Source organism: Schistocerca cancellata, chromosome 1 (genome assembly GCF_023864275.1).
Source record: "Schistocerca cancellata isolate TAMUIC-IGC-003103 chromosome 1, iqSchCanc2.1, whole genome shotgun sequence".
In the NCBI taxonomy this organism is placed as follows: domain Eukaryota; kingdom Metazoa; phylum Arthropoda; class Insecta; order Orthoptera; family Acrididae; genus Schistocerca; species Schistocerca cancellata.
The window spans coordinates 865,075,125-865,101,271 of NC_064626.1; the positions used below are offsets into that span (position 1 = coordinate 865,075,125).

The 26,147-nt window shown below is 41.6% G+C and overlaps 1 protein-coding gene and 1 non-coding gene across 2 annotated transcripts in view; one reads left to right on the forward strand and one right to left on the reverse strand.

Annotated features, from left to right (window-relative positions):
- The window catches only part of LOC126189517 (MLX-interacting protein), a 401,730-nt gene that overhangs the window by 144,030 nt on the left and 231,553 nt on the right, over window positions 1-26,147 (forward strand). The window lies entirely within an intron of this gene.
- Window positions 14,374-14,448, reverse strand: Trnat-ugu (transfer RNA threonine (anticodon UGU)). Its single transcript has one exon. It is a non-coding gene; the product is annotated as a tRNA-Thr (tRNA).

A 26,147-nucleotide genomic window follows, 5' to 3' on the forward strand; every position in this document is an offset into this window, starting at 1 on the left:
TTTTATACCCAGGTATTCGTATTAGTTGACGGATTCTGTTTGTGACTCGCTGATATTAGAATCATAAAATACTTTGTTTCGTTTTGTAAAGTGCACAGGTTTACGGTCCAGAACATTTAAAGGAAGCTGCGAGTTTGTCCATCTCGCTTACACTTTGAGATACACGGTGCAGAGAGAGATTTGTATACCGTCAGATCAGACGTACCGCAATTATTGTATCGTACATGGACGTTTCTCTCGAGCTAAAATTTTTGTACTGTTCTCTATCTTACATTGGTATGTGCCAAAATAGCGACTCCATTCTTTCACATTGGTCATCTGAACTCTTATTCGAGAGGACTGTGGTTCAGATCCTCGTCTGGGCATCCAGATTTAGGTTTTCCGCGGTTTTCTCGAATCATCACTTAAGGCAAATATTGAGATCATTTCCTGAAGGGAAAAAAAAGGTCCAAACTCTTTCCCCGTGTTTCCCGTGTCCGAATTTATACTCTGTCTGTAATGACCTCGTCTAGGGGACGTAAAACCCTAATCTTATAGCCTTCTCTTTATTTGTTCATGTTGTTCTCTTTCTGATGATAATGTATGTGACGATTAAAAACTCATAGAAAGAGAACACGAGGAACAATTATTGCAGTCATTAATAAAATTGTTCTGACTGTTACGTCTCTGATGATGTAATCGTTATAAATTAACTTCATTTGGAAGCTGTCAGCTGAAAAGAATAATTTACGTGTTTCTTAAATAATTTGGCTTGAGAAAGAAAGCTGCAGTATTTGTTTTGAGGAAAATTGCAGTATTCTAAACTTGTTTTCATGTTGCATGCTGTGAATAAATATTTATGAGAGAGAGAGAGACAGAGAGAGATACGAGATAGGATGTTGGAGATATGGTTATCAGTAATATCAGTAAAAATGAAGTGAGTCGTGTGTCACAGTGGCTCATCAGACAGACAGTGATATATCACATTATTGATATTAGGTGGTTGAATATTGAGATCTCGTTCTAACTGTGCAGAGTATATCACGTAGTTCTGTTCGAAGCTTCATACGGTGCGTGTGGTAGTTCAGGAGTCAGAAAAAATCCCGCATCAGTAGTTAGCCGATAGGAATTCGTTGCGAGCTGTTATCGCTGAAGGTCAGCAGCGTGCCCCTGAGGAGACCCGCTTCAGCCAATCCCGCTGTTCAGACGGCACGCGTGCTGACCAATCGGCATGGAGAACAAATCGACCCAGTTTTGTCGCAACCAGGGATTTTAGCTTTTCACGCTCCTTGCCTTCCCCCATGCCAGCATAACCTGCTACTGAACACATTTAGTTTCTTACGTATACAGGATCGTAAGTGGAGCTCGTGGGTTATATGAATCGAAAAAAATCCATAGAGAAGGTTCTCAGAGCAAAAGAACATTTTCTGATAAAGTGCTCAGTTTCATACGAACACAAAACTTCTAAGCGTATTTCCAGGTGAGAAAGTTCTTTCTCACTACTTCTTCTTCTTGAGAGGGTTCTGGGTGTGTGTAGTCTGCCGCGTCCGGCGCAAAACGCACGCATAATCTTACATTTCATTCGTCTTGCTCAAACAGTGTACAAATATGGAATTACCATCAGTGAGTTCTGGAAGAGTTGCACTACGTTTCAGATTTAGTTTTATGTGCGGCAATAGATTATTAAGACGATTACAGACATTTTGCGAAAAAGCGTTTTCTTACTATGTTATCGAATTCATGTGCTCGCTCAAGGCGGTCGTCCGTGCGCTTTCGTTACGAGAAACAGATCGTTAGGTTCGTAACAAACCAGTCATTACTTTTTCTCATCTGCCGGTTTATTTCTCACGTAGCAAAATATAAGATTTATGATGCGAGAAAACATAAAGAAGAACATTTGACAATTTCAGTGACATGGTTATCTAGTGAATACCTTCTACACCAGTCTGAAAACTGGGTCTGCTACATAGCACAAAAATATTCTCATCTTCGCTTTACTTTAAAGGTTGCCTCCTCCTCTTTCATGAGTTACGGGAAGGAAGTTCGCCAGCCAACAAATTTTTTTATTCTTAAATCTGTATAAACTGCAGTTTTTCTCTTCATTATTTCTTCGGGCAATGTATACCTTATTTGCCTTCTGAGCAACATATATTCTGTCATTGCTATATATATATATATATATATATATATATATATATATATATATATATATATATATATATATATATATATACGCCTTTGAGAAACTTCTAAACTTCTCTAGTTTTCTTCTTACGAAATCGGAGAATGTTTATTCTCATTGGACGATGCCCCCACTCTTTTGCTCAAGGTGAGAACTTCCTCAGGCGAAGTATATTTTCCAATTCGCTTCATTCATGCGAACCTGGGAATGCTTTCCGAAATTCCGAGAATCAAGTACATTCGCCCTTTTATTCGTACGACCTCGTGCCTGTGTCCAATGCAACTCACTTCTAGCTAACACCTCTTCTGCAGTGGAAGCAACAAAAAAGACTTTACCGGCAGTGAAACGATTTAGCTCACCTGTCGTCATAATACTGCTGTGTCTCGGGAGAGATAAGAGAGACGACACAGTTGTTCGGTCATATAGAAGAGTTCGTAACAAGAACAGTTCTTATCAGTCGGCCATGAGGGTCCGCAAATAATATTGGCACTCATAATATTTTATCACAGTCTAATTATTCGTCATTTTTTGATAGCAAAAAACTAACTTACGTGACTTTAGAACGGTACGAGTAGTGGAACATTCCAGTGAGACGCCGCCCAATACAGCAAGAGGCCGAAGCGGTAACTACTGCACTTCGCGCGTGGTTTTAAGAACGCTGATGCATGCCGACTTAACAGAGTTACGTTTGTGTGGAGTATGTCTTGAGTAACAGACTTTTGGCAACGGAACTCTTCATATTGCGCTAATCGTGTTTCACATTGCAATTGACGAAGAATACGGTGGCAAAACAATAGTGATGCATGCATTGCTAGTTGTTTGACTAATAGTATTGTAATAATAATAATGCATGGGCAGTTTTTGGAGTATATTGAAGGAGAAAGAGATACCGCAAATACGAAGCCTTGGCTTAGCAACGGAACTCTAAAAAGAAACGTCAGGATTGTTTTTTTGCTGCACCGGAAGAAGGGGGGAAAAACCATCAGAACTAAAGACATCTAACTAACAATTGAGAAATCAACAGAAGACCCAAAGTGCAGACTCTGCAGATAACCTGGGGAAATAATTGACCGTATGTTGAGCTGTTGCAAAAAGATCGCTCCTATTCATGTGGCACGAATGATCCACTGGGATTTAGGCGAAAATTACCATCTGCTGGTGGCAAGGAACAGGTGGGGTCACAAGCCAGAAAAATATGGCGGAAACGAACATGTCAAATTACTGTGGGACTTCAGGCAGCTCAAATGCTGGAACATAGTAACTAACACACCAGGCGTCACAATCATGGAAAAAAGGTATGAGGACTTGAAAATCGTACTACAGCTACTATGGTGTAAATCAGTAAAAAATGGCCCCTGTGGTCGTGAAAGAAGTGCCAAAAGATCTTACTGAACACTTCAAAACCAATGTCATTGATAAAATATCAATCTGCCAAAGGAATGTCACTTTACTGGAATCTGCACAAATTATCTGCCGACACATCACACAGTCGTAGGCGCTTAGGAAGTATCCGACTAGTGATAAAATATGAAGTTCAGCGTAGTGAATTTATTTGCTGTGTTTGATATTAATAATGATGACGATAATAGCAAGGAACGGGTCGCTTCAAAACGGTTCACGGAATTCTGATTCAGAAAAAAAGACACAGTTATTGTAGAATTACGTGATTTTTCTGTTAGGAAACGGAAAATTCGGTAAAGATCACTACTTTTCTTTTTAAATGTGTGTTTTTGTACGTAATGTATGTCTAGGCTCACGCAATCTTCAGTTGGCAGCTAAGTTTGCTTATTGCCTTAAGATGCAAATGCGCCTACGGTCGCAGGTTCGAATCCTGCCTCGGGCATGGATGTGTGTGATGTCCTTAGCTTAGTTAGGTTTAAGTAGTTCTAAGTTCTAGGGGACTGATGACCACAGCTGTTAAGTCCCATAGTGCTCAGAGCCATTTGAACCATTTTGCAAATGCGCAGTTCGTTGAAAATTACAAACTGTCGTTTAAAGTGGCGTGGCTGTAAGAAAAATTCAAGTAACACGTTCAAGACAGATCTGAAGAGGGCTGAACCAGCGTGTACCTGAAAATATAACTAATTACTGTCGTTTTTCGTTTATTGCCGTACACATTCAACATTAAAAAGCTTTCTTCTAAAGCGCTCATTTGCGATGGAGATGAAATAAAAAACTTAACTCCAAGAATGTTTTTGTAAAATCACAATAAAGTCGACTTTGCACCCGTTACTACAGTTTTCTTTTTTTTGGGTGGGTGGGGGTGGGAGGGTATTATAAACCAAATACACGGAGAAACACTTCATATCTGCATACAATCATAATAGAAATGCTGGCAGTATTTTTTCCTTTGTGATTATGACGTAAAAACACTAGATGTCGTTATCTTTGGATCATGTGGTCTCACGGCAGCATATTCCCAAGGCAACCTTTTTTGTTTTTCAGGTGATTTTTTGGATTTGTTTAATTCTTTTGTTGTCTCTGCCACTTTCGAATGAATTCAAACCATCGAGGACGGATAAACGAAGACTGGAATCCTTTCTTCATGAACGCAATCTCCTGTTGAAGTCTACCAAAAACGAGATTTCGTCTCCTCAACAAACTTCTGTTTTAATAACTTCAAAAAAGTTCCATCGTAATGAAGGTAAACAGCTATCAGAAATAAACATACTTTTTTGACTGATTTGATGCGACCTGTCACGTATTCCTCTCCTGCGCTAACCTCTTTATCTCAGAGTAGCACTTGCACCCAAAGTCCTCAGTTATTTGTTGGAATATCCCATTCTCTGTCTCCCCCTACAGTTTTCACCATCTACAGATCCTCTTGAACTATGACTGTTATTCCATTGTGTCTTAACAATAACATATCCTGTCATCTTGTCCCTCCTTCTTATTAATGTTTCCCACATATTTTTGTCTTAGTCGGTTTTGCGGAGAACCTCCTTATTCCTTATCTTACCAGTCCACTTAATTTCCAACATCTTTCTATTGCAACACATCTCAAACGCTTTCTCTTCTTCTCCGTTTATTCCACTGTTCATGATTCACTACCATATAATTCTGTGCTCCTGTCGCACATACTCGGAAAATTTTTCCTCAGATTAAAGTCAGTGTTTGATATTTGTTAACTTCTTTTGGCGAGAAATACTCTCCCTTGACATTTTCGGTATTGTGTGGAAGGTATTTTTCCGAAAGTGTGATAGAGGTCCTCCAGCCTCAGATTCTGTACATTATCTGGAACAGTCGTTTGGTTGCCAGTTGCCCGAATGATTTTAGAAATTCCGTAGGAATGTTATTTATCCCTTCTAACTAATTTAAATGCAAGTCTTGCAAAACTCTGTCAAACTGACTTATACTGAATCCCCTACTTCTTCCAAATCGACTTCCATTTCTTCACTGTCAGTGGAAAAGTGTCATCGTGACCTTCCCAGTTGCAGAAACCTCCGGATTAGTCCCCCATTCGGAACTAAGTGAGGACTCTGTCAAGGAGGTGGTAACCATGAGAAAAAATACTGAATAATAAACGTAAGGATACCATTCTACGAGTCGGAGCGTGAAATGCCGAAGTGTAAACGTGGTTGGGCAGCTAAAAAAATATGAAAAAAGGAATCTAAAGGCTCATTCTATGGTGGGGATTGGTCAAGTGAAATGGTAGGAAGATAATTAGGGTAGAACTTGTTATGAATAGAGATGTAGGTCCGTCAGTGAATTACTTTGAAAAATCCAGTGGTAGGATTATTCTCATCAGACAAAAACCCACACCAAAAACAATAAATCAGGTATACATTCTGACCCCCAAGCAGAAGATGAAAAGTTAGGCATAGGATATGAGGACATTGAACGGGTAATTCATTGTGTAAAGGTAGAAGAAAATCTAATAATCATTGGGCACTGGAACGCTGTGGTAAGGGAGAGAATAGAAGACGGAGTTACGGTAGAATATGGGCTCGGTAGTGCGAATGAGAGAGGACAACGTCTGGTTGAAGCTTGCACTTAATTTCACCTGGTACTAGCGAATACATTGTCACAAAATCAGAAGAGGCGAAAGTTAACTTGGAAACGACCTAGAGAGACTGGAAGATTCCAGCTGAATTACATCACGCTGATAGATACATTCCGAAATCGGGTAGTGGGGTATAAGGCTTACCCAAGGGCAGATTCAGATTACAATTTAATAATGAATAAGATAGACTGAAGTTTAGGAGAATCACCCTGAAAAATCAACGTGGACAGAAGTGAGTTACTGAACAACTAAGGAGTGATGTATTATATTTGCATTTCTCTAAGGTTGTAGATAATGCAATAATGAATACCAGAGTAGGAAGTTCAGGTGAAGAGGAATGGACATTTCGAAAAAGGGCAATCACAGAAGTTGGACGACAGGTATAAGCACCAGAAAGGGAATTGCGAAGAAAGCGTCGGCAACATAAGGAATACTGCCGGATGCAGTTAAGGTCATCAGTCCCTAAGCTTACACACTACTTAACCTAAATTATCATAAGGACAAACACACACACACACACACACACACACACACACCCATTCCCGAGGGAGGATTCGAACCTCCGCCGGGATCAGCCGCACAGTCCATGACTGCAGCGCCTTAAACCTCTCGGCTTTTATTTATTAGATTATTTCGTATTTTATGATTATCAGTTGTGGAATTCTCGTACTGCCTTCAGTTAAACTTCAACATCATTTTTATCTGTATTTTGTTCAATTTTGATTTTATGTGATAAATTTATCAAATGACTGTGCACACCATTGTGAGTTGTAGCAGATGTTCATTTGTCTCTATCTTAAAGAGTTGCATCACATAACAGAAAGCAGTTTTAATGTCGGTACGTGTTTGTACTACGTCTGACGAGTTACTCACTGTAACGAAGTTTTAGTAGTATGTTCTCTGTCACTTTCTTTTCCTTTTATATAGTGCATCTTATAGGTAGGTAAATCCTTAACGAACAGTATCTTTTCTGTCATTTTTAGATCTGAAAATGATTGTTCGAGCAATCGAAACTCGGTCATTTTAAAATATACGATCAAGGCAGAATTTTATTTGGAGAAATACTTCATTTGATCGTCGAATGAAGTAAGTACAAAAATGATCGGGAAAAGAAGGGAATACATCGTTAGGCAGGAAAGATACAGGAACTGCAAGGAAAATAAAGCGAAATGACTACAGGAAAAAATGCGAAGAAATCTATAAACAAGTGATTTTCTGAAAGACAGATTCAGCATATACAGTGTTAAAAAAACTGTTCAGTATTTTAGGGGATGATTGTACGCATCAAATCAAGAAAAAAGTCTTATAACCAAGGGTCCTACAAAGCATACATTCTGATATATGACCACTTGTTCAGATGAGGTGCTCAACATGATGTCCATTCATCTTAGTGTAAGGACTCACGCACTCTTTGAAATCGTCCTGGTTGGTTCTGAATGTGCTGAGATGCACGGAAGACACGATTGTGCAGCTTGTGCACATAGTTTATTGCAGTGGCTTAGACCAATTGTTTCATATGTCCCCATAACCAGAAGTCTAGTGGATTTAGGTCCGGGGAAAGAGCAGGCCAAGGTATGGGACCTCCTCGGCCAGTCCACCGGTTTTCATACGTCCTCGTCAGCTACCGACGCACAATGCAGAGAAAATGTGCTGGTGTACCTCATGCATGAACCACGTCTGTAGTCTGCACTGACATGGCACATCCTCCAGCAAGATAGGGAGTACGTTCTTCAGAAAGCGGTGATAACGAACCCCGGTGGTAGCACGTACGGCCCTATGGCCCTATTAATCTGTCGCCAAGAACGCCTACCCATACATTGAGAATCGATCCTGATGCCTTATTTCTGGAACCGTATGGGGATTTTTATCGGCTTGTTGGGTGCTACGGAACCTGTTTCCCCAAGCACTGGAAAAATCGGCTTAACAGATTGTACCCTGCGTGCCGGAAATCGTTCAGTGTACAGATTACGGGCTCTCAGATTAACGCCATCTCCTAAACCATAGCAGTAAATCATGTCTGCCATTTCCCTTGTGAAATAAAAAGCTTCCATTACTAGATTGTGTCAGAGTATCTGCGAGAGAGAGAACATGTTGTACAGCACCACAAACATCACATAACACATGCTTTAAACATGACCTTTTAGCAGGCTAAACATCGCTGAACACACTCGGAGTTAGGAGGTATGTCCGGGAACGTAAACAGATGTAACAGGATTTCGGTACAATCACACAACGTAAACGGGACAACTCACTGAAGACCACTGAGCCAACTACTGCACGGTAGTATCCCAGTACGCTGTTCATCCTGGTTATGACACGGAACGCCAATGCAACAATGGTGCTCATATCCGCAACCACCTGTTCGTGATGCTTTCCTACCACGCAATATTTCATACCAGGGGTTATAATTAACGTTAATTATCGGGTAGTAGTCTGTAGTATAACAAGTAACGCATTGCTGTGGATGACATCATAAGAACATCTCCTTTGAACACGTGTTTATATGTCAGAAAGTATGCTTTTTAGGACACATGGTTATAAGACATTTTTGTCTTGTTTTGATGCGTACTATCATTCCCTGAAATACGGATTAGTTCTTTTTTAAACCATATAGAAATCTCGAAGCTTCGTTGAAATTAAAGGCAGAAGTTTCAACATTAAATGTGCAGGAGGAATTCCACTGTTAAACGTAGAGGAGAGAGTGGATGGGTCGAAAGAGTATATTGAAGGCCTCTACGAGGGGTAGGAGCTACAGGGGTTGTACAAAAAATATGTAGACACCAAAAACACAACATATTACCATGTGTACTGCGGTGTAGGGAACCCGCTGGCATTGAAAACTGCTTCCAGTCGTCTCAGAACGGCTAAAGACGGGTCCTGTATGATTTTCAAGGGAAACTTACGACATTTTACACTTACTTACAAAACCAGACCTGTACGAAGCGAGCTGTTTGAACACGGGCCCTGTCGTCTTGGAACAACATTATACCTTGAAATGGGCCAGATCAGCCAAAATGGTCATATAATCTTTGGCAGTAATGCGACCTCGCAGATTGGCCATGGGGCCCATAGAATTCCATGATATGGCTGCCCAAATATCACCAAATTCCCCCCTTGTTGCACTCTTCGGACGTAAACTTGGACGAAGTTGGAAACAGTGTGAAAGACTCATTTGACCAAATGACATTCTTCCATTGCTCCATAGTCCAGGCGTTAGGAGGACTTTTTCCTATTATGGCATTTGCATCACTGATGAGTGGTTTTGGAATTCCAGCTCGTTCTGCAGTTCCCTGTTTCTGGAGCTCGGTTTGTGTTGTTTTGGTTCTTACAGGGTTGGCAGGTGCGAAATATAGTTCTGAAGTGACTTCTGCATCTAACGTCCTCTTATTCTTCATCACAGTTTTCAGTGACCGTCCGTCACGACTCAACACACTTTAGTCCGCGTTGTGATACAGCCGTTTTACTTGAAACACCGAACACTTAGGCTCCGCTGGTTACGCAAGCACCGACCATACGAGTACCAACAATTTACCCACATTCGAATTCACTTAGTTCCGACATAATGCACTCACAACTACACAGAACAGTTCTGACCACGATTGACACTTGCAAAGTATTAAGGTCATTAAACAGGCACCGTTCGTGGTCAGATCCATCAGCGCAGCTTGCTGGTTGGCTAGCCTATGTATTTATGTTCAAGCATACATTTCACGAGATGTTTCCATGTATTTCTGTGCAACCCCTAGTTTTTCGATCGTAAAAACAAATCAAATTGTTAAAGTCTTTAATTACAGACCCGACGGCAGCGGTCGCAGGTTCGAATCATGTCTCGGGCATGGATCTGTGTGATGTCCTTAGGTTAGTTAGGTTTAAGTAGTTCTAAGTTCTAGGGGACTGATGACCTCAGATGTTAAGTCCCATAATGCTCAGAGCCATTTTTTTGAATTACAGACCACTGATAATGCTTCACGTCAATAAGGAGAAACGTACCTGTTGAGGAAAACAAGCATTTTTCTTGTAGTTGTAACGACGGAAAAAAACACAAACAAATATTTTTGCGATAGCCTTTACTTGCTGCAACAACCGCTTCAAATGCTGTGAAGTGACACTTGGAAATTTTTATCAAGAATGCCACTGGAACGTGGCGCGCGCCCTGAATTCTCCACCATCACCATAGGAGAGGACATCGATGTCGATAATTTGGTTTTAACCAGTAGTAGGGACAGGTGTTTAGTATCGATACCAGTACTAATATGTATCATATCTTTCTAATGTCGGAACAAATTGACAGTAATGCATGGTATGGTTTTCTGATGTGTTGTAACCTTTTACTTAAAACTGAAAGGCCTGATGTAGAGTACAACACGAAATAAGAAAATTAGAACGCTTGCAATTGCTTGCAAGCAATTTGCTTGCAATTCCCATTTTAATAATTTTGTGACCTTTATCCATACTCAGATCATTGCATTTTAACACCAGCACTAAACACCTTGCTGTCGTGCACCTTCACCACCACGTAATCATCTGTAACACTCCCCTGTCTCTCAAGGCTAACGCGCGGGGCGTTACACTGTGCGAACTGGTACACAAAAGTAAGTACTTACAGAAAACACTTAAGCGCCGCAAACAAAATGTAAGCCATGGTATAAATTTTATGCTACCTCATCGTGCCTTTATTACAGTGCATTATTGCAAGTTTCTCTTTAAGACGACACCACATGTTTTTAACAAGGTAATTTTTAAGACGAAAACACAAAGCGAAATACAGGGATTATGCTCTGTTTATATTTTCATAAACACACGCGTATAGAATCAATACTCGACTCGCTTTTCCAAGATAGTGGTGAAAAGTACTTGCAGTCTTCAGCCAGCTGGCAGTGTTGAGATGCCTCTATGTTTCGACAAATGTCATATTCATCATCTTCTGGCGAAGCGAAATTGTGACGATCTGCAGTACGGATACGAAAAGAATGGAAGCTTTTGGAATGTGGCGCTACAGAAGAATGCTGAAGATTGGATTGGTAGATTGTACAACTAATACAGAGATACTAAAAAAGAAAACCCAAAATTATGGCACAGCTTGAGAAAAAGGTAGGATCGATTGGTAACACACATCCTCAGGTATCAAAGAATAATCAGTTTCTTTATGGTAGAAAGTATGGGGAAGGGTTAAAAATTGTAGAGAAAGACCAAGACATGAGTACTATAAACATGTTCAAAATCATGTAGGTTGCAGTAAATATGTAGAGACGAAGAGACATCTGCAAGACAGACTACCGTGGGGCACCGCAGCAAATCAGTCTTCGAACTGAGAACACCACAACAACAACTGCTGCTGCTACTACTATATTGATTGTCATAAAGATGTGAGACGTCTTTCTGGTATCATCCGTGTAGATCAACGTGAAAAAAGATTGCTCGTATTCATGATTGTGATAGTCTGTTTTTGACACATCAATTGTAGATTCTGTGAATGTTCGTGTAGAGGCGCGTCTGTGTCAGAACATCCCATTGTCTTTCCTGTGAAATAAGGCGGCATGTTTGAGAACGACTTAAGCTGATAGCATCATAAAAGCTGCTTAATTCCTGGCGCGTTTGCTGATAAAGAGGGGTATATGGACGATAGCTGAAATGCCGTGAAAACTGTGCTGCCGTGGTAACAAGATGAACACTCATTTTCTGCACAGAAGTTAATGACCACAGGATGAGGGTGATGATGACAAAGAAGCTATTTCTTTGCACTTCACGAATGGAGTGTACCTTTCCTCTTAATTGTAACAGCGTAGAGCAAAAAACAGTTTGTATAGAACTAGTCACGATGGATATCCCATGAAGTACTACGGTGTCCCAAACCAGATTTGGAATCAGAGCACCTGGGCTTATTGTCATGTGCGTATATTAAGAAGAAAATTGGGGAATAGAGAAAAACGGAACTATTTATATATTTTCCCCCAAAGTACTAGTATGTAAGGTGTTGCAAGAATGTCTTCTCTTCTATTTTTTCCTGGCCTGTATCCCGTTTCTTCACGGGGCTGGCATGTTAATAATTGGATTTGGCAATTTTAGTGATTCTTCACGAGCGGATTGTACCTTTTCCTCTTAATCGTAACAGCGTAGAGCAAACAACAATTGGCGGGATGCCCTTCCCGTCGCCTCCCAAAGAGGTCACTGATCAATTACTGGATGGCTTAGACTCCCCCATGAAAGAGAACGGGAATACACTGACAATAAGTCTAAGCTGCCGACAGGAAAGTATAGTCTCTCTGCCGGGTATTAGACACTAACACCCCAAGCTATCGTGTCAATAACTCTATAATAAAGCCAGATCATGTGGCAAGTAGATTGCTTGCCTTAACCAGAACGTCCGCTATCAGAGTAGCACAGTCAGTAGCCTGCTGTAAAGTCATACCTCTCCATAGCAAACTCTCTTCGAATTGTCCAATGACATCCTAGACATATGACGTCGATAGCTATCAGACAACTGAAGTAGACAGTAAAAACGGGAAGACATTCATCAGTATCCAGGAAGTCGGTCGAAACGTCGGCAATTTATTTACTTTGGTGTTTTACAATGACGCCACATAAAACGCAGAATTATTTTCTTCAAAATGACAGGAATCGTGGAAGCATACGAACGTATATAAGAGCGTCATAAGTCACTAAAAATAATGTGAAGTGGAAAATCCACAATGAACTAAGGACTAAAAGTAAGGAGCTAAAAGAGACTCTCTGTTCTCATATGACTTTATGTATAGAAATTTCAGATACCCTGAAAGAAATCAAGAAAAGGAACAAGCCTGATTTATATCTACCATGTGAACATCTGAAACGGCGTGCCCCTAAAAACATGCAGTGCAGTGCTAAATGTTTTGTGACGTGGTAAAGAAATGTGGACTCCCATCCTTTCTCAATAGAGAAAAAAATTGTGGCCATAGTAAACCGTGGAAAAGCCTGCTACTTTGCGGAAGTATGTTGACCTATGGCCTTATTCTAAGCGTATGCTGTAAAATTCTCGAGAGATTGCTGTACAACAAAAGTCAACTGAGAATTCTCCAGTGCAATCTCGTCGAACACAAAGGATTCCGTTCCACGAGAAATAGCTGCCATCGGGTGCTGCTTCTTACGAATCATATCCACCAGGTATTTCAGGGGAAGAAAGAAAAACCTTTGTGGAACTATCTTCAATGTTCAATACCGTCTGACGGAAAGGAAAGTATATTATTTTCAGAAAATTATTCTATGTAAGATCAAGATGCCATACCCGTAACATGTTAGGCACCATACTAATTGAAAAATGTTTAAATGAAAATGCCCTGCAGATTAGTTGATAGACTGCCACAGCACCCATTTCTTGCTTCACCAATGTTCAAGATTTACACCACGGATGTTCCACCTAGCGCTTGCGTGTAGTTCATAAATACTAATAATGTAACTGTGACAGCACAATACACATACTTATTGTTAGTTAAAGCTGCCATCAACCTCCTAGCTTTACTAAGTATGGTCCTGTTGACAATGGTGTGCCCCTGCCTTTCTTTGCACTGGCTGGGTAGCCGGACCTACAGTTTAATATGGGTACGGAACCATAGTGAAATTTGGCCTGTACGGGGACAAAGATGGTAGTACCGACTGGCAGAGGTCTGAATCTCAGACCTTTGAGTTTGGAAATGCAAATTGTAACCTCTATATAGGGAAAAAATCCCCAGACCTTAGTGTGATTGTGACGTCTCAGCGAAGATAGGCCACCATATAGTGATGAGCTATCTGCTTTGAAGCTGCCGGCAAGATTATAAAGAATCCTGACAACCTGACGTGTTTCATGGAGGGCGAAGCTCTGCCTTTCACGAGCATGGATTCCTAGTACGTGCAGTTCTCTGCCAAAAATGTCACGATGACTTCCTCCTGAGTGAAATACTCCAAAGGTAAAATAGCCCACGGTTCAGATCGCTGAGCGCGGACTTCTCGGGAAGAGCTCTTAGGCAAGGAGCGAATGGTAAGTGGGGTGACACGTGAACTGTTTGAACGCTAACGCAGTGTGGCAAAACTAAAAAAGCTAAGGTAGAATCGGAAAGAGTGCAGGTAGATCTTTTATGAATCAGTTAGCTGCGATGATCAGAATTTTCGGAGTGAAAATATTGCTATAATTAAATCAAGACCCTACGCTGCCGACAGACGTTGATATACATCAACGGGGTCAGTTGAAAATGTGTGCCCCGACCAGGACTCGAACCCAGGATCTCCTGCTTACATGGCAGACGCTCTATCCATCTGAGCCACCGAGGGCACAGAGGATGGTGCGACTACAGGGATTTATCCCTTGCACGCTCCCCGTAAGACCCACATTCCTAACTTAATGTCCACACACTGCATGAATACATTTTCGTACTCTTTGTCAGATAATGGCATTGCAGCAGTAGGATAATAATGAAAGAACATTGGTGTAAATTTGAATGGTTATCCACTGGACATTGTAATCATACAAATACACATGCCAACCATAGATACGGAACAGTGAATTGAAGAAATGTGCGATAAAATTAATCAACACGTAAGGTGTTTGACTTGAGAATTTAAACATAATGGAAAACTGGAATACAGATGGCGAAAGCAAGGTAAAAGAATTCGGTCTTGATATGCAAAATGAGAGGAGCAGTATGGGGCTGGCTGCGTTATTCATTAACATTAATTTAAGTTTTTGCTGGATATGAATCAGTCGTTGCGAATACAGTTTGTGAGAACTTATTGAGAAGGAGGTACACGTCGAAGACGCCAACGGATCAAGGAAGATGTCCGGAATTAAGTTACAGACTGCAAAAGTTATCAAAATGCTGGTGTCGCCAGTAACCGTAATCTAGTGTTAACGAAATGCTAGTTGAAATTCATGAAATTAAGTAAAGAAAGGTTGGAACCTAGACACTTTGAGGAAACTAAAAAATCGCTTTTATGGAAGAACAGAAAATAACCCCCAAGAAGTTGCTGATGTAGGAAACCTATAGAATGGACTTAAGAGGTATGGTAAATGCAATAGAAAAGGAACAGGGATGGGGTTAAGGGGGGCCAGGAAAAGGCTACCTTGGGTAGCAGATGATTTATCTCTTGTCTTCTCTTCTCTTTCTATATATAAATTGAAGTCTCTTGCTCGCTTCCGTCTGTACATGCGGGCTAATCCCAGAAGAAACTGCGGTAGGACTTTAAGCTGGTGTTGAGTAATAGATACACTGATTCACATGGAAGGTTTTTGTGTATAATTTATAAATATTTCGTACAAGTTGTTTGAATTATAATGAATTAAAGTTAAGTTGTGAAAACGATGCGGGCAGTAGTGCCTCGAGGATACAGCAGAAGAGATCTAATTCGGAGCAGGTGTGGTGGTCTAGCGGAAGAGCGTGTAGCTGGAAACCGAAAGGTTGTGGGATCGAAGCCCGCTTTGAGTCACTTTTTTCAAACCTAGCATTAATTTCAGATTGCCAATTACAGCTTCCCTAAGATTAGCAGTCGCAATTTGCACCTTAATTCATTAAAAGTTCTTCGAACAGTTACTCAGATTTTAAGTATCGTAATAAGTACGACCAATAGAGGAAAGATAACCAACCACCTCATCATGATGCAGTGTCGTGAGACATACAGTTAGAAATAATCAAACATTTTTAACCAATAGTTTTCCCGCAATCGCTTGAAAACACTTGAATAGCGAAAAAACATGCGAATCCCAAATAGGTTTTTTTTATTTTTTATGCTACAAGTAAAACGTTTACCGAAAAACTACTTCAGCAACTTTGCTTCGTTGGCGAAAGTATGTTCTTTCAGCAGTGCAGCAGATGACTCGGGCTTCCCTTTCTGCGTGCCATGAGTCAAACCTAGACGTGGACGCGCTCTGTGCGCGGCACGGCGAAGAAGTACACGACAATGAATTACGGCAGTGAATCTCAGTAATTGTGACAGTGCGTATAGCTCCCGCAGGATACAGTAGCCGATGCGCAGGGGCGGTTTTCGGCCAAAGCGCTGGGCGAACTTGTTCGTTCGGAAGGCAGGCTGACAAGTGTCTGAAACCTTTCGGCCGGTCGGCGATGACAGAATCGAGGCGCACGCCCTGGGTAAAATACAGGGAGCGAAAGGCTATTTACAATTTGTACAGAAACCAGATGGCAGTTATGAGAGTCTAGGGGCGGCATGAAAGGGAAGCAGTGGTTGGGAAGGGAATGAGACAGTGTTGTAGCCTATCCCCGATGTTATTCAATCTGTATATTGAGTAAGCAGTAAAGGAAACAAAAGGAAAATTCGGAGTAGGTTTTAAAATCCATGGAGAAGAAATAAGGATAGTGTCTTGAAAGGAGGATATAAGATAAACATCAACAAAAGCAAAACGAGGATAATGGAATGTAGTCGAATTAAGTCGGTTGATGCTGAGGGAAATAGATTAGGAAGTGAGACACTTAAAGTAGTAAAGGAGTTTTGCTATTTGGGGAGCAAAATAACTGATGATGGTCGAAGTGGAGAGGATATAAAATGTAGAGTGGCAATGGCAAGGAAAGCGTTTCTGAAGAAGAGAAATTTGTTAACATCGAGTATAGATTTAAGTGTCAGGAAATCGTTTCTGAAAGTATTTGTATGAAGTGTAGCCATGTATGGAAGTGAAACATGGACGATAAATAGTTTGGACAGGAAGAGAATAGAAGATTTCGAAATGTGGTGCTACAGAAGAATTATGAAGGTATTGAATAGGATTGGGGGGAGAAGAGAAGTTTGTGGCACAACTTGACTAGAAGAAGGGATCGGTTGGTAGGACATGTTCTGAGACATCAAGGGGTCACCAATTTAGTATTGGAGGGCAGCGTGGAGGGTAAAAATCGTAGAGGGAGACCAAGAGATGAATACACAAAGCAGATTCAGAAGGATGTAGGTTGCAGTAGGTACTGGGAGAAGAATAAGCTTGCACAGGATAGAGTAGCATGGAGAGCTGCATCAAAACAGTCTCAGGTCTGAAGACCACAACAACAACATAATTTTCCGTTTAGTGCAAATTACATAATTGTTGCAGCGTATGAATAGGCTTGGGTGGAGGTCTCTATCACCAATCTCGAGAAATTTGACGTGACTTAACACACAAACTTAAGATCGCCCGCGTCAGCGTTAAAGCCAGAGTGAAATTTCCAAAACATTCCTCATATTTGGTAAACGGTTTGATACATCGGAATGAGATTTTGGTAAATGATAGCAAGCAAAGAGAAGAGTATTTTGCTGTGTGGTCATTATGCAAAACTTCATTATCTACCGTGTTATTCCAGTCACTGCAGTCTTTTTCGATGAGAGAAAGCAATTTTTAAGGCCATCAATAGCTGGTGAAACAAGAAATGCTGTTGGTTTGGTAACAACATAGGTGAAAACATTAAACGTTTATTTTGTATCGGTAATGTACTCTTTCATAAGGCACGGACCTCACTTTTTCTCAGCTCATCACTTAACATTCTTAGTAAATCGCTTTTTCAGAATTCTTTTGCAACAGCGTCTGTACAACTTGTCAGTGAGACGAGACTATAAACTTCGCTGTGTTTTGGAAAAAGAAGCAAATGGTTAACAAGCCAGGCGAAAATAAGTCGCTTCAGGTTCGTCGAAATTCTTTTAGATATTATTCAAAGCAGAGATGACAGTAGATCTTTTTGAATGGCTACCATGCAAGTATGGGCGTGGAGAAGCCCCCCCCCCCCCCCTTAATATTTACAGAAAATTTGAGGTAGGCTTGAGTTTAGAATGGCACTTCCCCTCCAGCGTTCAGCATTTCCCCCATATCCCTACAGCGCCTGCCCGTAGCCCCCACTATTACCGCTCTCCCCAGGCATGCCCTGCCGTCTGGGCATCTATCGACCAAGGTGTTCTGCGCGCACTATACTAATACGGGAAACTCCCCATCGCACCTCCCTCAGATTTAGTGGAAAGCTGGCCCATTGGATAGTCCGTCAAAAACTGAACACAGTTCAAGCATAAAAACAGGAAGAAGGTATACTTAACAGTGGAAAAAAAGAAGGAAAATAGAAACAGGGAACGGTCCAAATTTATTGTTTGTAATATCGAGCAACGTTAATAGTCGTCGTGTCTAGGTTGAGTGGTCACAAATGTTGGACTCCAACGTGGGAGACCAGAGCTCACAAATCTCACTCAGTCCAATCCCCCCCCCCCCCCCCCCTCACGCACACACACACACACACACACACACACACACACACACACACACACACACACACACATTATGAACATTCCCTCCAGTCATTGATGTATCTATTTGCTGTATTCAAATTTGTTTCTGGGCCGTGGCTTAATGTCAGTTTGCAACAGCGATGTGTAACGAAAGGCTTCCAGATGTACGTACCTTCTTTTGTTCTGCACAGGTACTACATGTGATGCCTCCTGTGTTCTGAATTGGAAGTTATGACTCTTGAATTCCTTCCTTGTAATATAGCTCACACTCGTTTGTTTGTTGTTTTCATTTCTGTGAGAGGTCTATGCGCCATCTGACCTGCTCTCATTTTTCATCACACAGTACGAGTCATGTGGTAAGAATATATCACCGTCGCAAGTAAATGTGACGAGTAGAAGGAGCAGGCGAGATGCCACATAGACCTCACACAGAAATGAAAACAACAAATAAACAGATGTGAACTATATTACAACGAAGGAATTAAAGAGTAAAAACTTCCAAAACGGAATGCAAGAGGCATAACATGTGGTACCTGTGGAGAACAAGTAGGAGGTTCATACGTCAAGAGGTCCCTTCGTTACATGTCACTGTTGCAGAGTGACATTACACCACAACGCACGCACAAATTTAAATACAGCGAACATGCGTGTCAATGACTGGACGGAAAGTTCGTGATTTTATTAAGAGAAAAAAATTGGGCCGGTTAGAATTTGAACCCGGATCCCCTGTGAAGGAATCCACCACCGTGATCACACGACCACCACACGACGACTAATAAAATTGCTCGATATTACACATATTAAATTTGGGTCGTTCACTGTTTCTATTTTTCTTCTTTTTTCCACAGTTCAGTACACCTTATTCCTGTTTTCATGCTTGATCTGTGTTCAGTTTTTGAAGGACTCTCCAATGGGCCTACTTACCACTAAATCTGAGGGGGGTGCGATAGGGTGTTTCACTTGTAAGCTTCACAAGAGGATTGCTGTAACACGAGCGAAACATCTACATCTTGCGTGTTTCTCTTACTTTTTTCTTTTATTTGTACTACCTCTGCCAGCCTCCGACACATGGAATCTCTCTCTCTCTCTCTCTCTCTCACACACACAGGCGCGCGCGCTCGCGATTCACATACAATATTTACATTGGTTGTAAACATATTACTTACGTCATGACTTGCTCCCATCATATCCATGTGATGTCATTCCAATCGCCAATTCAATATGGAACACACAACATTAATGCCCCCAGACAACTTTCCTGCCTTTCACTGCTTACATCTCGAAAGGGATGGTTATTGTGGCTTAAGATATCCATGGATTCATTCTGCATCACGTCGTACCGCAGGGGCAGACGGTCAGTGCAGTCTACTGCTGTAATTTCTTGACATTGCACGATGCTACACAGCGAACTCCGTGCAGAAGCTCTTTCGTATTCACCGTGTTCACAATATGAGTCGGTGCTATTGCGATCTATTCACCAATTGCTACAGCACAAGAGAAGATATTGTCCGTGCCACAGGGCCGTCCTTGAGAGACATCGGCAAAGATGAACGCGCTGACGGTGTACGATGCCTTCCATTTGTGCGAGGGAAGGTGACATGTTGCGGGGCAATTATACGGAGGGCACGTAATACATTGGACGTCTGTCAATAAAATGTGGTATGAATTGTAACAGTGTTGCTACGACCTTTTATTCAACCCATGTAGTTGGACAGAGGAAATAGTCAGCTGGAAATGAGGTCACAGTGCTAGAATTCGATAGAGAGAATTATTTCAGAAAGCTTTCATTGAACTCAGGAGGAAGAAATGTCCAGGTAAAGATGAAGTAGTAGCAGAACACTTTAGGGCATGCGCCAAAAGAGCGGAGCAACGTCTGTAGCAGCTTGTGAATTAAATTTGTGAAGTTAGAGGAATTCCACCAGATTCTGAGAAGAATGTTATTATTAAGTTTCTGAAGCGAGCGAAATCCGACTGATGTGAATGTTATCGTACATGCAATCTAATATAACATACGTTGAATGTATTCACATAAAAATTTTATCGATGAATAGAAGACAAAATTTAAAGTAGATTAAAAAAAAGACCAGTTTTGCTTCAGGGGTAGCATCCCACCCTAAGGCAGTGTGGTATAAAGTATGGGAATGGAAGAAGATCCACTCTCATTGCGCGAAGCAGGCCGGAGGAGGCTGGAGGACTGAGAGATTCATACAAGATGCCAAAATCAGGAAGGGCACAAGGCAGAGTTGCTCGTTGTCACCACTGATACGTATTTTTCGTGTAGGAGAGGCAGTGAGGGAAGTAAAGGTCTATCTCGACATGGGATGGTTTGTTGCAGAGAAAAAAATCTACATTTTACGGGTTCGCTAATGACAAAACAATACTCACTGAAAGTGAAAACGAGCTGAATCGGGCGCTAAATAAAATGTAACGTGTGCTAGCTGATAGCTTCAGTTTGCATATGAAAAAAACGAAAACCAAGGTAGTGGCGTCCGCAACAGGTGGACATGCTGGCAGGGTAAATTCTGACAAGAGACTCCTACCTTGGGAACAGAATAGATAAAGAAGGGAGATAACAGGGCAGACATAGTAGCATAGATTGTATAAGGAGAAAGCTATTTCTCTGAAAAGAAAACTGCTAGAATGCAAACCTAACGGCAGAAAAAAGCACGAAAATCTATGTTTAAAACACGGCTCTGTATGTATGCAAAAGGTTCAGAATGGAGAAAACACAAATGAAACGATTAAAAGGCTTTGAAACGTTGTGCTTCAGTAAAATTGGTGGAACGACAGGGAGAGGAATAAAGAAAAAATGATTACAGGTAACGCAATAAAATGAAGAGACGGAGTGATTTATCACGTAATAAGACATGAATCGTTCCTTTTCTGAACCGGTGATGGAGGGCTTCGAAGAACTGCACGAGAAGGTCTTGGTACGATAGCAAGATGCAGCCAACAGTTCTGCTGAAATGAAAGTGGCAGCTGAGAAGCGACAGGTCAAACCTTCCTTACGACTGACAACCGAAAAAAACGCCTCATCGTGTCGACGCAATGAACTGGCTGAATGTTCGGTCATAACTTCGCAGAAATGTGTTGTGACTGCAACAGTATGCAGGGTGTCTGTCCCAAGAGTCGTCAGTCGCATTGTCTCTAGAGTTTCGCCAGATATTTGTGCAATTTTGTTTTTGCAATTTGCAGCTAAGTCAGTCCAAGCAAATAACGCTCGTCACGTCTTTCATGTGATGCGCAGTGTCAACGGAAAGCGTCGCTTTGTTTCTCATACAAAGAAAATGATTTTAAAAGAAGGATTTTACACACGTTCGTTCGATAGAGCGGTTCCGAATTAGCCTAGTGCAATATTCGGTGTAGCAATGTATATTGTGAGGGTCAGTAGAACACGAAGAATAGCCAGCAGCGACTATGTGTGTGTGCCGCCGTGCACAGGCCGACTGCTAAAGCCGTGCAGTAGCGGCTCTGCTCGGTTGCTACCAGACTATGCTTCGTGTTTTATTGTTCCTCTTAGTATATATTGCTAAACCGAATATGGTACTAGGCTACTTCGGGACCTCTCTATTAAATGGGCATGTAAAATTCTGCTTTAAAAATAATTTTATTTGTAACGGGAGACAAACCGACGTTTTCCGTTCACACTTGGCGTCGCACGAAACGCGACGGGCAGTATTTGTTTGGGCCGACTCCATCTGCACAGTGCAAAAACGAAATTGCAGATATCTGGCGAAAGGCCACAGATAATGCGCCAGACGAATCTCAGGAGAGGCATTCTGTATATTAGGGATATTGAAAAAGAAACGAGCCAGAGGATGTAAAATAAAAACCTCTGAAGAGATCGTAATGACGTTGCGTACAGAAGAAGATGTGATCCCTGTAAGAGCGCTGAGACCCCAAACTCGCAACTACAGCAGTGATTCCTAATCAGTTGATAATTAGCCCCTGAAGAGGAAAATGAAATTTTCTGAGTGGTTAATGTAAAAGGATTTAATTGCGTTTCGGTCCCGGATTTTTTTTCTATCATTAGTGCATGACACAATGTGGTGGACGTTACAACTTGTTAATCGAATGTATAGATCAGCTTCCTCACATAGTCCATCTACTACACACATAATTCGTACCATGCATCTGTGACACTAAAATTGAGACATATGCATCATGTATGTTTAAACATCTCGGAAGAAGAGCGGGAGAGAAGAAGAGAAAGAATGAAGAGGTTCTGGGAGAAGAAGAGGAAAATGCAGTCCACGAAGGGGCTACCCGTGGTCCTACAGGGGCCGTAACGCAAGAAGAAGAAGAAGAAGAAGAAGAAGATGTTTAAACATCTCATGAGACTGCCTTCTCCAGCTTGTAAATAGATCCCGCATTGGACCAGAAAAGGCTTCATTATTCACAATGTAACAAATAAACTAATTGACAGGATAGCACAACAAAAGCTGTGTAATGACCACTACACTGCTGTAAGGCCTGCACAGTACCGTCAACAAAATCAGTAGCGATGGTGGTGGTGGTGAAATCTTCCAATTTCTACCAGTTCAGAGGTAAGAAGCGCAAAAATGAAATGATTTAGGGACAGTTGGAATAGTGCATATATTTTAATTTGGTTGGTTGTAAATGGAGGTGCGGGGTGGGGATGAAGCAAGTGTCGCTAGGGAGAAGATTGGTCCAAAGGAAGCATGCTTTGTAACAAGTGCCTGCCCCGAATGAAGATAATTTAACTTCTTTCCTGAGAAAGAGTAGTAGACAGCACTTGCGATGCACCGAGAATTGCTTCATCATTCTGAAAAAAAAGTTTTGGAAATAAACAGACCAGTTGACTCGTTAGTTACTGATTCAGTTAAAAAAAAAACCTACAGAACTTAAATATCATTTATCTTTCATCATTTTAAAAAAAGACGGTATAAACATTTTATCGTTGTAAAGTTTAGTTAGGCGGTAATATTGATGATTTTTTTTGGGGGGGGGGGGTGATATCTGATTGCACTCAAAGGTGATGGTCTTAGAAAAATGGTGAACCAGTACGCTAGAGGGACATGGGCGCACGCCTACGTGACGTCAAGGTGAGGATGTGCACTCGTCAAGCGACCACTACACTCAGCCGTGCTGAAAAGCCAAGAATGGAGGTTTTCGAAGAAGAGCTCAAGAGTGTAGTGCGGATCCTGACAGAGGAGGTAATGCGGGGAACGGAAATTCGTCAAATAATTGTACAAGTGTGCAAAGAGCTGTGCATGTCCTTTGCAAGGGTCAAGGCGTAGCACAAACGATCGAAGGACGGACGTATGTCGTTGGCCGATGACTCACGATCTGGAATGCCACGCCGGATTATCGATATCATTGTTCAGCAAGTATATGTCATCATTATTGAATAGCGGCGAGTTACGGTGGCAACCACGAGACCAGAGGTCGAAGTGAGCGTCCGAATTGCAACGGACACTGACTGCTCTCTGTCTACCTGTGGTATTATTCGATGAATTTCCGTTCCCCGCACTCCTTCCTCTGCCAGGAAACGCACTAAACGCTTTTGCTCTTCGTTTCAAGTCTCCTTTCCTCTGTTTCAGCGCGACTGAGTGCAAAGGACGGTCGACGCGTGCACGTGCTCGGTCTGTCGCAGCCTTGGGCGTTCGCCAGTGTCCTCCTAGCGGCGAGTTTGGGGTCCCAGGGCTCTTACAGGGAAACATACCTTCTTCCGGAGGCTGTGGCACTACGGTCCCTTCAGCGGTTTTCATTTTATCCACTCCGGCTCTTTGCGTTTTAGATAAACCTAATAAATGGCAACATGTGGAATTTATGTAAACGTCGCTATTATATTCTACGCGTAGCTACGACCTACTCGTAAAGCATGCCATAAATATGAAAAAATGAGGTGATTAAGATTATCGTGACAAATCACTTTCTGTAAATTGCTGATTCGATAATTTCATGCCGAGCATTGTTTTTATTTCTGAGAACAAAGATGTCGTAAGCAAATTTTCTTCGCAGTCATTACTTTTGAAATTATCCAACTGTGTTAAAGATAATGTACAATCTTCAGCAAATCGGGACACGAAGTCCTCTTTCTCCAATACGAGCAACATCAGACCCCAACGCACACTTAAGTCTCACGTAATTTTTCTTTTGCAAACATGTGAGTGCCAGGCGACGTAGTTTTCGATGTTTCGTTCAGTAACAATATTTAACAATCACCATTCACAGTCTCCTTCCAGAAAATGCTGAAGCTGATCAGTTTCCTGAGGTGGAAACTGAGGTCTCAAGCGGAGGTTTCCTTCCGCGTGACCGAAAGAGGCGCCGCTGTCGTCGACACTGGGTGGACTCACTTTCTGGGAGATCGGGATTCTAATTCCCGTCCCTCCATTTTGGTTCAGCTACCCAAAATCAATTAAAGGAATGCCGGGGTCCTTCCTTCAGCATGGCTACGGCTGAGTTCCTATTGCACCCTCATCCAAGTTTGCTGTATCCCGTATTAATGACCTGAATATCGAAGACCAACCCTTCACCTTCTCCCGGGCAATTTAACTCACCAGTTTCGGCTTTCTCACTTAAATAATGTTCCATAAAATTGTTTGCGTCAGCTTGTATGGTAGCGTTCTTATCGTGGCGTAAAAAATCACTGAAACTTCCTCCAGTAATAACTGATACTGTCAAAAGTAAAAGCTTTAATATAACTACATAATTAATGCATTTTGCTGTTGACGGGAATTTCGAGGACTCTTCTTTAATTTAATTTTTAACGCCAAGGTAAGAACGCGCTCGTACAAGACGATGTGAATAATTTTATGGTACCTGATAATGACTGGTTGATCGAAATTTGTAGTTAATATAGCTTATTTCATCAAACGTCACGGTAGTTCTCAGAATATGGCTTTTTTCAAACGTTTACAAGCTCAGAATTTATTCTCACTCAGGATCAATTGCGACTTCCAAAGGCAAAACTGAAACGTCTGTTGAACTTTTCGACACTAAAGTGCCTTTGACAGCGGCTGCGTAGGAGTCGCGAAAGTCACAACAAAAGCTGGGTAACTCCCTGCTGAACAAAAAGGACATTGGATTACGTTTGTAGCGTACTGTCTGTGGCTCGGTACAGCCTCCGTACTGAATGCGGCTCATCGAGCCAGGTGGACGTAACCCTGTCGACACCAGATGAGACCAGTGCTCACCATTTTCGCAGATGCTGACTACCGACCGCTTAGCGGGTGGTGGCAGCTCTACATGTGACTTTCACAAGAGAGATACTGATCTCATATTTTGCACATTTCAACATATTTTCTCGTCCACATGGGAACCATTGTTCTGGAGACTGAATCTAATGCCTTGAATCCGGAAGATTCTCTAATATCTGCAAGTAGCACAGAAGTTCATTACTTTTCAACTGCAATAATTAAGAAGATACCATATGAGAAACCATTTATTCCCATTACATTTCTACTCATACTCCAGTTGAGTGTCTCAATATTGTACTTGCTTACATAGAACAAGCCATTTTCTTGGAATGTGTTAATGAAAGTACGTGGTTTGTGCTGGGCGGTAAAGATACTACAGGAGATCTGGCCTTCGTAGAGGACAATTTTCTTTTCTGCTTCGACTATCTGAAAGCTGTTTGGAAAACTGCAGACACACTCGTTCTGGAATGCATCTAATAAAATCTGTGACGCAGTTGTCCCTACAGCGGTGGAGGCAGTCGGCAGAACACGCAGTCCTGTAGTGTTTCTGCTTATCACCACTTGGTAGTTACGCTACAGAAGACAAGACAAAGCCCAGTGAATCATGGCGTTTTTACTGTAAAAAGAT